Below are 14,965 nucleotides of genomic sequence, written 5' to 3'. Positions count from 1 at the left end.
AATAAAAAAAATGTTCTTGGGCAGAATAAGGGGTTTAATCTCGGGGACAGGCTTAGAGGGTTTAGGCGGCGCGGCTGACCAGGTATGAAAAGTCTCTGGCTCGGCGGGCATGACGAGAACAGTCTCTGGCTCGGCAGGACTGACGTGGAGCGCAGGCCGATATGACGTGAAGATTCTCAGGCTCGGTTGATATAATGTGAAGACTCTTGTTTCTGGACTAGAATAGGAACAGGGGACTCAGGAAGGGTGGTCTCAAGTTCATCGCTGTTGGAAGGGCCGATGGTGAACTGAGAACCACAGTGGAATAATACCCACTCAACGAAGGCCTCAAAGTTCTCTTGAGGTCCGAAACCAGGCAGGCGTGCCTTTGTCTTCCCATTGAGACCTGTGTAAAAAAAAAAAACACTCAATGAAAGTCAGGGAAGGAAGTAAGGCACGCCAGGTTGAGAAAAGCCGTGGTATGGGCCTCGAGAGAGAGCTGGTCCTGCTCCAGGAGAATCAGAAGAACCACAGGATCCATTTGGTAGTTTGGTCGGTGATTCTGTCACGCTGGGTTCTCAAATGAGGACGATGGAGGCAACGGGTAACAAAATAACAAGAAGCTTTATTTCTAACAACAATAGTGAACTAGGTGTGAAACGGTGTGATTTAACACAAACAATCACAGACAATGAACTTCTTCTTCTTCTTCTTCTTCTTTAGGGTTTAATGGCAGTTGGCAAACCAGTTTAACAGTGCATTACCGCCACCAACTGGACTGGAGTGTGGAACGAGAGATTAAGCAGGAGAAAAATAAATAAATAAAATAAATAAATAAATAAATAAACAAACAAATAAATAATAATTAAATTATTTTATCTAAATCAGTTTCGTAAAGAAACTTAATTATCTGACAATATATATGGCCTGCTGTTTTCCCCAAGAGACCTAACAGTGAGACATCATGATGTTTTGCCTTCCTTAATGACTGAAAGAGGCGTTCCCTCTCGATAGTGTATCTCCTACACTGAAGGAGAACATGTTCAACCGTTTCTGGTTGATTACAATATATACATTTCCCAGTTGGGTGCTTGCCTATTTTATATAACGAAAGGTTGAGACCTGTATGTCCTATTCTCAGACGAGTGATTCAATTTTCTTCCCTACGTTTCCAGCCCACCACTCTCCCAGCACCAACCTGTCTCTGTACACTATATAGATGCCTTCCAGTTTCACTATTGTCCCAATGCTCCTGCCAAACTGACTTTGCATACGTCCTGATAAATATCTTAGCTTCATCTTAAGTTAATGGAGTTTTTAGGTCAACATGTTTGATTTTGAGTGTTGCTTTGGTCAGAATATCCACCTGCTCATTTCCCTCCACACCAACATGAGCAGGAACCCAAAGGAAGCATGTGGATAAACCCTTTAGCTCCATCTTGTATAATATAAGGAATATATAATTGATGATATTGGATCTAAATCATGATTTGCCAGATTTAATACTCATAAGTGCAGACAAACTACCAGATGCAATAACATTTGTTTTCCTCTCTTCTATCCACTGCAGGGCCAATAATATGGCAGTCAATTCTGTGGTATATACTGACACATGATCAGATATTCTTTTCTTAATATATGATTCACTAGCTGGGATATAAACTGCTGCACCTGCTTGCCCTGTATCAGGATCTTTGGAGCCATCAGTGAATATAAACACGGAGTCTGAATAATGCAAATCAAAATAAGTCTGTACTAATTCTGCATTCTGGAAGTCTCTTTGACATATCCTTCAATTCCTGCTGTATGTTTAGGTCTACACTTGGTTTTGGGAATAACCAGGGAGGTATGGAAGACTGTGACACTGTAGAGCTGTAATCTAATTGTCTTAATCCTATGACTTCTGCATTTGCATCACCAATCCACCCAAAACTTGTGACATTTGTCTCATTGTGTTCCCAGCAATCTATCAAAATACTCTTGGCAGGATGGGACTCACATTGCCCCTGGAGATTAACCCAATATGCCAGCATTAACTTTATTCGCCTGATTCCTAATGGCATTTCTCCCATTTCCACCTGCATTGCTGATAGCGGAGATGTTCTGAAAGATCCACTACAAATTCTCAAGGCCTGAGCTTGTAATACATCCAACTTCTTAAGATTTGATTCTGCTGCTGACATGTACGCTACACATCCATAGTCAAAGACGGATCTCATGAGTGCCCAGAATATATTTTGTAGAGCTGCTCTGCTTGCTCCCCACTCTTGTCGTGACAGACAACAAAGTATATTGATGACCTTTTTACATTTGTTCTTAACTTTGTCTAAATGAGTATTCCATGTGAGCTTCTCATCAAACCAAACCCCAAGAAATCTAACTGTTTTAACTTGCTCAAGTGGTTGTTCATATAACTTCAAGAAAATAGGTGTGATTTTATGCCTCCTTGAAAAACAAATCACCTGTGTTTTTGCTACAGATAATTTGAATCCCCATTTATTTTGCCCATTTTTCCACAGCAACTATTGCAGCTTGCATTTTCTTATTGACATACAAAACATTTCGGCCTCTTATACCCACAGAGCCCCATCATCTGCGTACAAAGATTTCCCTATGCTTTGTTCAACCTGAGAGAAGATGTAATTTATCATTATGTTGAACTACCTTGCGGAGTCCCATTCTCCACCTTATATACACTGGAGTATTCTGCGCCTACTTTTACTTGTATTTCCCTGTCAAATAAAAAGTTCATAACCCAATTATATGTTCTACCACCAATACCCAATGACTTCAACTTAATAAGTAACCCTTCTTTCCAGAGCATATCATATGCTTTTTCTACGTCAAAAAATACAGCTACCAATATTTCGACCCGATGAGATCTATATGTGTACCGAGTTTCATATTAATTCATGCAAGTGTGTTTGATATATGGACCAAGTTTTCAGACCCCGTTCAAGGGGGCGCTGTTGAGCCCCCCTGCCACGCCCGGGTACCAGCTTCAACCCAGCCCTGATGGCCGTGGGTTCTGACCGGTGTGCAAAGTTTAAAGAGTTTTCGAGCACGTTAAGGGCCCCAAAAGCCCCTGAAACCTTGAAAAACATTAAAAGCAATAGACAAATCCCCCCCACCCCCCCACACACAGAGACAGAGAGAGAGAGAAAATTCTCCAGAAAATCCACATTCAAACCAAAATACTTGACTTCCTGTTGGTCGGAGCTAATGACTGTAAATTAGAAAGTTGTCCGGCTTGATGAGAACAATATACATACCGAGTTTTGTTACTGTAGATAAAACTAAAACTTCGCCCTTTCAGGGCTTGGGCCCTAATAATAATCCTTAGGAAAACAATAGAGCCTTCGCCCTTTCAGAGTTTGGGCCCTAATAATCCTTAGGAAAACAATAGGGCTCTGCGCCCTTTCAGGGCTTGGGCCCTAATAATAATACTTAGGAAAACAATAGGACCTTCGCCCTTTCAGGGCTTGGACCGTAATTAAAACAAATATCAAGATACAGGTGTTGGTTTTCCTGCTGAACATCACTGCCTGACGCACCTCCTCCAGTGCCTTTTGAACTGGTGTGCCGTGACACCTCACTGAACACTTCTGTGAGCCTGAGCGGGTCATCAGCTGGGGACCACCACTCATCGACGTTTCGCTCCTTTAACCCCAGTACGTCTCGTGGTGGCGGAGCGATGGCAGGGATCACTCCCTGCCACCCCCTGCTGATGCCCTAGGTGTTTGCCCCCCAACCCTTCTCCTTCCTCCTTAGCCACAGCCAGAAGCTGCCTTTCTCTGCCTCCTCCGCCAGCTCTTTCATGGCTTTCCGATGCCTCGCTCCTGTGCATCCCATGTCGCGGAGTAGGCGAGCGGTTGAGGAACCTACGAAGCCCCTACACCCCACTTCCACAGGGCAGATAACGGCTTTCCAGCCCGCCTCCCTGCACTCTGCCGCCAGATCAGAGTACTTGGCTCGCTTCCGCTCATACGCAGCCTCCACCCCTCCCTCCCAAGGTACAGTGAGTTCCACAAGGAGGACGGTCTTGCAAGCCTCTGACCACATGACGAGGTAAGCCCGCAGGGATGTTTCCACTATCTCCCTGGGGAACTGGAGCTGCTTTCCCAAGTCGACCCTCATGGTCCACTCACTTCCCGGTGAGAGGAGCCTTGCTGTATCTCTCTGGCGGGAGGGTCTGACACTCTCTCCAGCCCTCGCGAACTGGATGGAATGTCGTCCTCGAGCGGAAGGTCTGCTGTTCGCCTCCTTTCTGCATGACTCTGACACCTCTGCCAGCTTCTTCAGTACTTGGTCATGTCGCCACCTATAGCGGCCTTGGGACAATGCCGTCGTACAGCCCGACAGGATGTGCTGGAGGCTTGTGTTGCTGGTGTTACAAAGGGAACAGGTCTCTTCGGCACCAAACCATTGGTGGAGGTTTCGGGGACAAGGCAAGGTGTCATAGGTTGCTCTGATCAGGAAGCTGAGCCTAGCTTGGGGGATCTTCCATAGATCGGACCATGACATGGACCTGTCTGTGAGACCTTCCCATGACGTCCAACGTCCTTGCTGGCCCTGGGACACCGCTTTGATGTTAAGGCGTTCGTGCTCAGTTCTTGCCACTTCCGCCACCACCATGGCTTTCCGGTCTTCTTTGGAAGCCTTTGACCAGAACAAGGGAATATCGCCCCTCCCAAGGCCTGCTCGACCCTCCTGGACTCTGCCGACCACCTCGCGGTGCTTCAGCCTGCCGATTGCCCTGTCGACCTCTTCTTGGGCTTTCCACTTTCTTCCCGTTCTTATCTGGGTGCCCGCTGCTCTCACCAGCTGGTCAGTGGTTTCCCTCAGCTCCAGAACCAGCCGAGCCTTCTCTTGCTTGTATCCCACGCTGATGGATCGCAGTGGTAGTTGTAGCGTGTTCCTCCCGAAGAGGCCTACCTCCGAGAAGCATCTTGGTAGTCCCAGCCACTTCCTGATGAACGAGTTTGCCAGCCCGTCCATCTTGTTTACCACTGATGAGGGGATTTCGCTCATCTTCAGTGGCCACATCACCCTTTGGTACAGTATGGCCTGGTAACACCAAACTTTGTACTTTCCAGGGAGTTGGCTTTGGTTGATCTTGGCCAGGCCATCTGCGAGCTGCTTCCTCACCGTCTCCCCCATCTGCCTGTCTGAGAGCTCTGCTGTGTAGGTACGACCCAGGCTACGAACAGGTTGATCTTTCAGCAATGGGATATTCTCACCGCCTGCGACAAAGATGGTGTTGTCATTTCTGACTCCTTTCTTGATCGACAAACTGCGTGACTTGGAGGGTTTGATCTTCATCCTCGCCCAGCCCACAAGCTCGTCGATCCTCTTCAGCAGCCTTGTTGTTATAGTTTTTCAAGATGGCGGAACTACATGGAAGCCTCCGTGGACCTACCCGTCCCATGTATATAAAGATAATAAATTCTTCGTTTACGAGGACAAGTCAGATCATTGGCAGAGGTATTTGGACACCATTGAGGACATATTTATGAATAAAAATATTGATTTTAGATAATAAAATACCTAAAAAGATACATATTGTCCCTTTAAAGTCCAACTGAAATCAAAATTGACCCTATTTACTTTGTTAGCGCATATTACTAGACTTGTGGTGAAAAATTAATCTGTGCAAGTTAATACACAGAAAATACACAGAAGATTACGTTTGCCGTCGTAATCTTTAATCAAAGTCTGAAAAGTTACTTCTGGTCTGGAATGGCGTTCCTTCTCTGATGATGTAGGTTTGACGGCTTGGGTTGGGAAACGCTTAACCACTCCCCTCAAACCGTTAGTCCGAGATGAGCGAGAGATGGAGAGGAGGAGCGCTAGAGTAAAACCCTGCCCTCTGTTCAATATTCCTTTTCACTGGGAAATACGTCACAACACTGGAGAAAAGTCGTTTGCAACTTCCGGTTCACGCAGACTTAAATTCACAGCTTCCATGTGGTAAGATAGCCGCCGGTGATGCCGGAAGTGACTCCGCCGTATTATATGATATCTATGGGTTAAACAAATTAGAATTTTTGAACGAATCGGTTGAACAAAGGATTCAACTCCCTCATTAAGATGGAGACTTGCCACCATCTATTGGTGGTGTTAGTTTCATAGTTAAAAAGTAGACTTATGATTTATTTTTTTCAATCATTTCATATTTCTACATTAAAGGGGGGGTACAATGGTGTTTCATATATTCAGAGTTGTTTACAGTGTTAAAGAGATAGATTCTCATGCTTAACATGGCCAAAGTTTTTAAAAAATATTTTGGACGAATAACGGAGAATTTCTGTGGCGAAAATCTTACTTCCGGGTTGGTACAAGTTTCGGCTGTTTTTTTTCGACCGTGGATCTAATGACGTAGACCAGAGTGGAACTCCTTATATGAGCATTTCTCCCGGAAAAGCTCGCCCGCGCACACGTCGACCAGAGGAGAGCGAGACCGCGCACATCAACGCGCTTCAACAAGAAATCATCGGCAGCGCTGCATGTGTCTCCAAAGTGTATTTTTGGATGTGAGGGGAAGCTTACCATGTTCAGCTTCCCAAAGAACCCAGCGTTAGGAACAGTGGATGCAGATTGTTTTTCCGGGGCAAAAACGAGTTGTGTAGAGTAGACTGTTTGTTCCCTGCATTTCGACGATGAATGTTTTATAAACAAAGCCCAGATCGACGGATTCTCTCTATGGCTCTGGCTTCGCCCACACGGCCCGCCTCCAGACGCTCGTTTTTTTCCGGAAAGACTCGGTACAGCCTATCTTTCTTTTATAAATATAATAAAACTAAAGACTTTTTGGAGATATGAAGGATGCAATACTACTCTATAGGTACTCAAGATTAACAGGAGATTGAGTGAAAATGAGCATTTCACCCCCCCCTTTAAAATGTTTACATTTAAAACATTAATCTCTTAACATAATGTAGGGGAGAGCGGGGCACAACCTAACGCTTTTTGACTTTCTCAGTTTGTGTAAATCTACTTATGGTTCAGAGTATTTATTTTTTCCCACATTAATTTTCCACGTGTCTAGTACAATTATGTGTTTTTGTTTTATTAAAGGTGCATAGCGCAAGATTCTGAGTTTTTGCAGAACTATGCCACCTCTGGCGGCAAGCGAAACTGCAGCCAGAGATGTGCACGCTCATGGACCACACGCACACGCACGCTTGCACGAGCACGAGCTGTTCATAACCAAAGGAGCATCAGCCGCAAATCTTTTGTTTACAATCATGTCTTCAGAGGTAATAAAGTTATAAATCTGCAAGTCATTTTAAATATGTGAAAGGAAAGGCAATTGAGTAAATTACACACTTATGTGTGAGGGAAAAACGGGGGTAGTAGAAAACAATAGGTTACTGTCGTAACCCCGGTTCTCTGAAACATCGAGTGGAGAGATCCGCCTATGGGAAGGGCATCCGTACCTGACCTCTGCAGAAGCATCCAATTGCACCAAGTCTGGCTAGACAGACAGAAGCGCGCAGCCAATGCCCGGTAAGGCCACACCCCCTTACCGAGGCATATAACTTCTCCGCGCGCTGCTATTCCTCAGTAAGTATATTCGCTTCTCATGCGGCAAGCGGGGCAACGCTGGTGGATCTCTCCACTCGATGTTTCAGAGAACCGGGGTTACGACAGTAACCTATTGTTCTCTTTCATCATCTCGTTTCGAAGATCCACCTATGGGAGAGACATGGACAGCTCCCCGATTGTCCAATACACTCACAGTGAGGTTCTGAAGGCCAGAGAAGGACGGTCACCTCAGAGAGGCGGTGCCTGACACGTCCCACAAACATGACCCTGCAAGGATGACGCCACGCTAAACTGCTGTGGACAAGCAGGGCATGAAACATGCATGAGACACATACATGATAATAGCCCCCGCACCACCAATGCACATAGCTAAACCCAAGAAGGAATGCAAATGCTTGGTGACAGGAATGAACATGGCCAGCCGGCCTATTCACTCCTCGTTGGTTAACCCAACGGGGCTGTGGGAAAGGGCTAAGAGGACCCTACCTCTAGGACTGAGAGTGCCACCGAGGTTCTGGTGACATCCAACCGGTAGTAACGCTCAAAGGTATGAGGAGAGGCCCAGCTGGCAGCGGAGCAGATGTCCTGCAGTGGCACTCCCCTGAACAAAGCCCAAGAGGCGGCTAAGCCCCTTGTGGAATGAGTTCTGATGCCCCCTGGGGGCTGCACTCCCTTTGCTTCATAAGCCATAGTATAGCGTCCACAAGCCAATGTGAGAGGCATTACTTTGGAATGGGACTCCCCTTGTGCGGAGCCCTTGAATCAAAGAGCACTTGCGGAAAGCACTGGTCCTGGTCATATATGCTTGCAGAGCACGGACGGGACACAGAGCATTCAGCCTCTGATCCTCCGGGGAGGCAAAAAGGTGGAGGGTGAAAAGCGGATAGCTCCAAAACCTCCGAAGTGAACGCAGGGAAGCGTTTCGGCATGAAGGCCGGGTTAGGCTTAAGGGAAACCCTATCTCCACTTAGGGAGAATTTGGCGCACGAGGGGTTAACCGAGAGTGCATGTAGCTCACTGACCCGTTTAGCAGATGCCAAGGCCGAGAGCAAAGCTGTCTTGAGGGACAGCAGCTTAAGGGAAATACTCCCCAGAGGCTCAAAAGATACAGAGGCCGCGCTTCCAGCACCATGGAGAGGTCCCACTCTGGAACAGATCTCCTGATGACCGGCAAAGAGCGGCGTGCACCCTTCATAAAACTGCGGGTTAGAGGGTGTGACGGTGGAGCCCTCAAAACCCACATGACAGGCTGAAATCGCAGCCAGGTAGACCTTAATGGTGGAAAAGGACCTGCCTCTTTCCATGAGGTCTTGCATGAAACACAAAATATCAGGCACAGAGCACTGATAAGATGTGAGACCACGCCCATCACACCACCCTTCGAACACTTGCCACTTACAGCCATATAGGGATCGTGTGGAAACGGCCCTGGCATTCTGAGTAGTGGCGATTACACGCGGCGGGAGCCCCAGTGCATTTAGGTTCGTCCTCTCACGGGCCAGGCCCAGAGAGCCACCCTGTCCGGATGGGGGTGGTAAATCTCCCCGTTGGCTTGGGACAGTATGTCCGTGCGAGGGGGGAGGCGCCATGGCTCGGCGTATAACAGAGGGATTATCTCTGCCAGCCACGGGGCTTTGGGCCACCTGGGTGCTATCAGGATGAGAGACAGGCCGTGCTCTCTCACCCTGGCCAGTGTGAAATCATCAGGCACAGGGGAGGAAAAGCATACAGGAGCACTCTGGGCCATGGGTGGGCCAGTGCGTCTGCCCCGAGGGGCGCGTTCATGTCCTTTAGCGAGAAGAACATAGGACAATGGTGGTTTTCGCGCGAGGCGAAAAGATCTACAACTGCCTGTCCAAATCTCATCCATAACATCTCAACTATCTGCGGGTGAAGACGCCAATCTCCGTAGATTGGGTTTCCCCTCGATAGCAGATCCGGCGCCTCTGTTCAGAATGCCCAGAACATGAGTCACGCGTTATGACAGAAAAACCCGTCTGCTCCACATCAAAAGCCTGTAAGCTAGAGCGTGGAGTTTCGACGAGCACATGCCGCCCTGACGGTTGATATAAGCCACTGCCGTGGTATTATCGTACCGTACTAGAACGGGATGTCCCTGCAGGCGAGGCAGAAAATGATTCAGAGCTTTCCAAATGGTAAAAGCTCTAAATAGTTAATGTGCGCTGAACGTGGTCTGCTCAGCCACAGACCGTTCAGCATTCTGCCTTCCTGGGTGGTTCCCCAGCCTGTTAAGGACGCATCTGTCGTCACAACTTTCCGCATCGTAACCGTCCTGAGGGGGGTTCCCCGTGCGTAAAAGTTCTCGCTCTCCCAATGGCGCAGGGCCGCCGAGCAGGCGCACGTCACCGTTACCGAGCGGCAGAGATCACGAATCGGGCTGAAATGTAGTGACAAAACCCATTTCGTGAACGCTCTCATTCTCAGGAGACCCAACGGCACAACTTGGATAGATGAAGCCATGAGACCCTGCAGCCTGAGGCATGTGCGATATTGTACTCTCGCCCCTTCTCTGAACTGGGACAGACAGTCCATCAGCGAGCGAACGCACTCTTGAGAGAGACGCGTTGCATGGAGACTGAGTTCAATTCCAAGCCCAGGAAAATAACATTCTGACTGGGAGTCAGATTGCTTTTGCTCGCATTCATCTTGAACCCGAGGGATGTGATGTGCGCGAGCACCCGGCCGGTGACCAGCGACACCTTCTCCTTTGATTTGGCTATGATGAGCCAATCGTCTATGAAAGTACGAATTCTCAGCCCTGATAGTCTCAGGGGCGCCACGCCCGCCTCCGCACACAGAAAGTTCGGGGACTCAAATTGCACCCGAACGGAAGAACTGTGAATTCGTAACAATTGCCTTGGTAGGCGAAACGAATATATTTCCTGTGTGGAGGGTAGATGCTTATGTGAAAGAAAGCATCTTTTAGATCGACTGATGTGAACCAGTCGTTCTGCTTTATGGCACGGGCGAGAGAGCCTTGTGTCACATTCTGAAATTGTATTTCCTTAAATGTTTGTTCAACACTCAAAGGTCAAATATATAGCGGGGGGGCGCCACGCCTTTTGGATAATGAAAGTACCAGGAATAAAAAACATGGTTTATCAGATTGGGTGGCACCATCTGAATCGCTCCCTTGTTTAGGAGGGAGGAAATTTCCTCTTTCAGAATGTGTGCGGCGTTTTCTTCTGTGTGAGAAGAGAGAACACCTGGAGGTTTTATTGCAAACTGCAGCCTGTAACCCTGGGTTACGGTACGCAAAACCCACTCGGGCGCTGAAACGGCTTGCCAAGCCGCTTCGTGACTCGCGAGCGCCCCCGCTCGTGCCGGAGCGGGGCTGTATGGGCCCAGCTGGTTCATTTGCAAATGCGCCATCTAGTGGGCACACTAGAGGCGACATGCAGGGGTTCGGAGGGATTTCCTCTCTCTGCAGTAAGAAGTTTTCTCATTTGATTCGTAACTTTGTGCGTATTGTGTTGGGCAAACACTGGGGCCGAAAGCCTTTATTGACAGAGTGAGGGGAACATAGTGTGGTGTCCACTGTGCTAAACTTTCCCTCACAAAGTACCCCCTGATTTTTAAGTGGGGGGGAAAACACACATCTCCTGAACACATGAACTGGGCAGTCTCAAGTGTATGGAGCTATTCTTGTGCCAATAAAAATGAACGTAGCTTTTCAAGAAACTAATGAAAATATAAATTGAAACTAAATAAATTATCTCTAAAACTGAAAAAAAAAAAATCGCAGGCAATTTTTTTTACTTCGTTTTTAATACACTGCATGTTTTTCTAACTATTTCTCATATTTCAATCGCTGATCTGAACTTACAAATACGCTTCCAGAGTTTTCATTTACGCTTCTGAAGTTTTCGTTTACGCTCCCAGAGTTTTCGTTCGCCTCTCGTGGGGGCGGGGCTAGTAGCAGTGTGTTCTCATTGGTTACTGAGCTTTTGATTGATAGCTTCGTGACCTGGAAGTGAAGACGTCAGTGGTGTGGATGTGAGCGTCTGTAATCGCAGCTTTCTATTTCATTTTAGTGATAAGTTATGTTTTTTATTTTTTATTTTATCTGTAGGCCTATTTACCTGCTGCTACTACTTAGTTGGCAGAAGCTTTTTAGGAGCACAAGAGATCTATTCAGTCTATTCAGGTGTAATTGCACATTAAAGTACTGTCTGTATATAATACTTAAAATATTGTAGTGTCCAATGTTTTCGGAGAATATTTGTTTATCCCTGATGATTATTTTGCATGTTAGGCTCTGATTAGGTTGAGCTGTTACAATTTAAAGAGAATATTAGCAAACGTGTGTGATATATTCAGCCGTCAAGAAAGTCAAACTTCAACCAGGTAATCAAGGTTGGCAGCCATGGCCATCACTACTCATTGTTAGCATGATATACGTTTACACCATCAAAATTAATGATCACTTAAATAAGAGGAATTTAAACAATATGAAAATTACAGTCGTGGCCTGCTGTCAGATACAGACCTCAAAGGGCATTTCATTACATAAGTCACACAAAGAATGTTCTTATTGCCATTTTTTTTTAAATTGATAATTATATTTAGTTATTTCATTTAATTAACATTTTCATTTAATTTAAATATATTTTAACAATCATCAACCGTTTCAATTGTGACTTATACAACCAGTTAAATTAATGTAATTGAAAATATGAATTCAAATAAATGTATATTCTTTATTGTCACTAAACACAAGTATCGAAGAAGTCTTGGATGCAATTATGTTGCGACAGGAAAGACCAGAATCCACAAAACATTAACTGCATAATATACATGTAATGCACAGTATTCTCATGATATACATTACTATACAAAATGCACAATTACAAATACAGAATACATTTTAAAAATTCATATACATTTTAAATGTTGCAATGATTCTTTGAGCAGTTCCTGTTGCAGTGCAAGTAACACAGCAGTGACTGGACACAAGCAGTAAGAGGATAGTCCACCCAAACAATGAGGATTCTCTCATCATTTACTCTCCTTCATGCCATCCCAGGTGTATATGACTTTCTTCTTCATATAAACATAGACAAAGAGTTTTAAGGAAATAATCCATCTCTGTGAGTCCATATAATACAAGTGTATTGTAACCCATGTACGTAAGATTTTTAATAGTTAAAACAGTTTACATTATTATTATTATTTTATCTAGCCTATTGTTTGACTTCAGAAGGCATTGACTCATCCACTGAGGTCGCATGGATTACCTTCACGCTCACTGTGTGCGGTTTTTAAAGCGTCTTTAGGACTCGCAGAGATGGATTACTTCCCTTACAATCTTGATTCGTGTTTATCTGTAGAAAGAAAGTAAAATGCATCTGGGACAGCATGAGGGTGAGTAAACTAAGAGAGAATTGTATTTTTGGGTGAACCATCCCCTCATCATTCATATGCTGTTGGTATGCTAATCCAAGATCAGCATAGTTTAATAAGAATAAAGTGAAACTGAAACCTCTTGTGTACTTGTGAACTGTGTTTGTTTTAATCTAGAGGAAATTGAAATATTTGCTAGTTTATATTAAAATAAATCAGGTGTCTGAAGATCAAGATCCCAGTCATTCAAAGGTGATGTGTCTGAACAAAGTAAGATTATTGTCTGACAGGGACAGTGGATCTCTGGTAGTATCACTCCATCCTCTGTGTCAGCATCAGAATTTTGTTTATGGAAAAGTTGCTCCACTCCCTGGAAAATGAGAGAAGAAATGTATTATAATCTAACAATACAAACTGCTTTGAACTCCCCATACAGTAACAAGTTGCAGACTTAAAATATTTATTATATATATATTTAAGGGATTTTACAGTACTAAATATTTACCTCTGAGTCATGCAGCATTTATCATCTGTAATACTGTTGTGTAACCAGTAGATGGCTGTATTGCCCTATATATAAACATATGGATGTGTATTCCCTAGTTGCTGGATGTTTTCAGTCATAATTACTTGCATGTATTAAGTTTTTAATGTGGACATATATTTATTATTAAAGACTATTAAAGATTTAACATTTGTCAAAGAAATGTTCATTTGAAGTGCACTTTTTTTCATTATTATTAGTCAAATATGGACACAGAAAAAGCAATTTGTTACGAATACTAGATACATATAATAGCTTTATGAGTCATCTTTATCACACAAAAGTAATCAGAATAAATATTGCAACCAGGGCGAAACTTCAAAATAATTGAGTGTTTACATATTACGAACAGAGACGTGTTCTGTGGTCAAGTCGTGTCTCTCCTCTTTCAAAAACTTTGCATCGCAAATTAATCAGCAATTGAGAAATTCAGGTTTAAATAGCTTTATTGGCATGGTAAAAAAGGCTTTACATTGCCAAAGTTGAATCAGGCAGTGATTGACAGCGCTCTGGTCCTATGGCATCAGTCATTGACTGATACAGTACAGATAGGCTACTGTACAGTACTCTAGCTCAATGTTGTTTGGGGTGGCTGTGGGGAAATATGATCTAATCGAAGACTGTAACCGAATGTAGATAAACAAGTCATGTAATGATTGGGCTAACAGTTAAATCAAGACAACACAGCTCAGCTGTATAATGTTATGGGCTCTCACTGAGCTCTAAAATGCCTCTCCACCTGAAAAAAGCCAGTACTGTATTATAAATAGTATTAGTATAGTATTAAAAAAATAAAATAATCAGACTTACCACGAGTAGGCTAACGTTCCAGTATCCTCCTGATATAGCGACGATGACTAATGATAAACATCATTCGTCAGTACTATTCCTTCTATAAGAGATCATCTCAACAACAATATAGTGTAGCAGCAAATAAATACAGATATCAACTTAATATCACTAAAATGAAATAGAAAGCTGCGATTACAGACGCTCACATGGTCCGTGTAACGCTTTGCAGTTCTTTGTTCAATTTGAAATTTAATAATCAGAAATGAGAAAACAAACTACTTTATTCGTTTTTCGTTTTTTCAAAAAAACGAAAAAACGAGATTTCGGCTTGATTTTTCGTTTTTTGGTTCACACAGGCAAAAAAACGAATAAATGACTTCAAAATTCGTTTTCCACATCTGGGCGGCCTGACACGCCCCCTTCCGCCGATTGGTCAAGCAAATCTGAGCATGTGACGTCATCAGTTGTCGCTCAGGTCAGGTCTGTTCAACAAAATAATAGTCCTCTACTATGGCTACAGATTCTTAAACTGTACAGGGCAGGTCCGGGCTTTCTTCTGTGCAACTTTACACGTTTCACAGAAATCATTACATCAGAAATATTAATTATTAATCTGCCACCAGCCTGTTTTATTTAGCTGTGTGTGGTGAAGCTGCGCTTGACAGCGCCGAGCGGGAGAGGCTCACTGACCAATGTCCAGTCAGCAGTCAGAACTTTTCTTTTAGACGCTCGATCCGT

This window comes from Scardinius erythrophthalmus (genome assembly GCF_964197995.2).
Source record: "Scardinius erythrophthalmus genome assembly, chromosome: 5".
Taxonomy (NCBI): Eukaryota; Metazoa; Chordata; class Actinopteri; order Cypriniformes; family Leuciscidae; genus Scardinius; species Scardinius erythrophthalmus.
The sequence above is the reverse complement of the archived record's forward strand: the minus strand, read 5'-3'. Positions refer to the sequence as shown.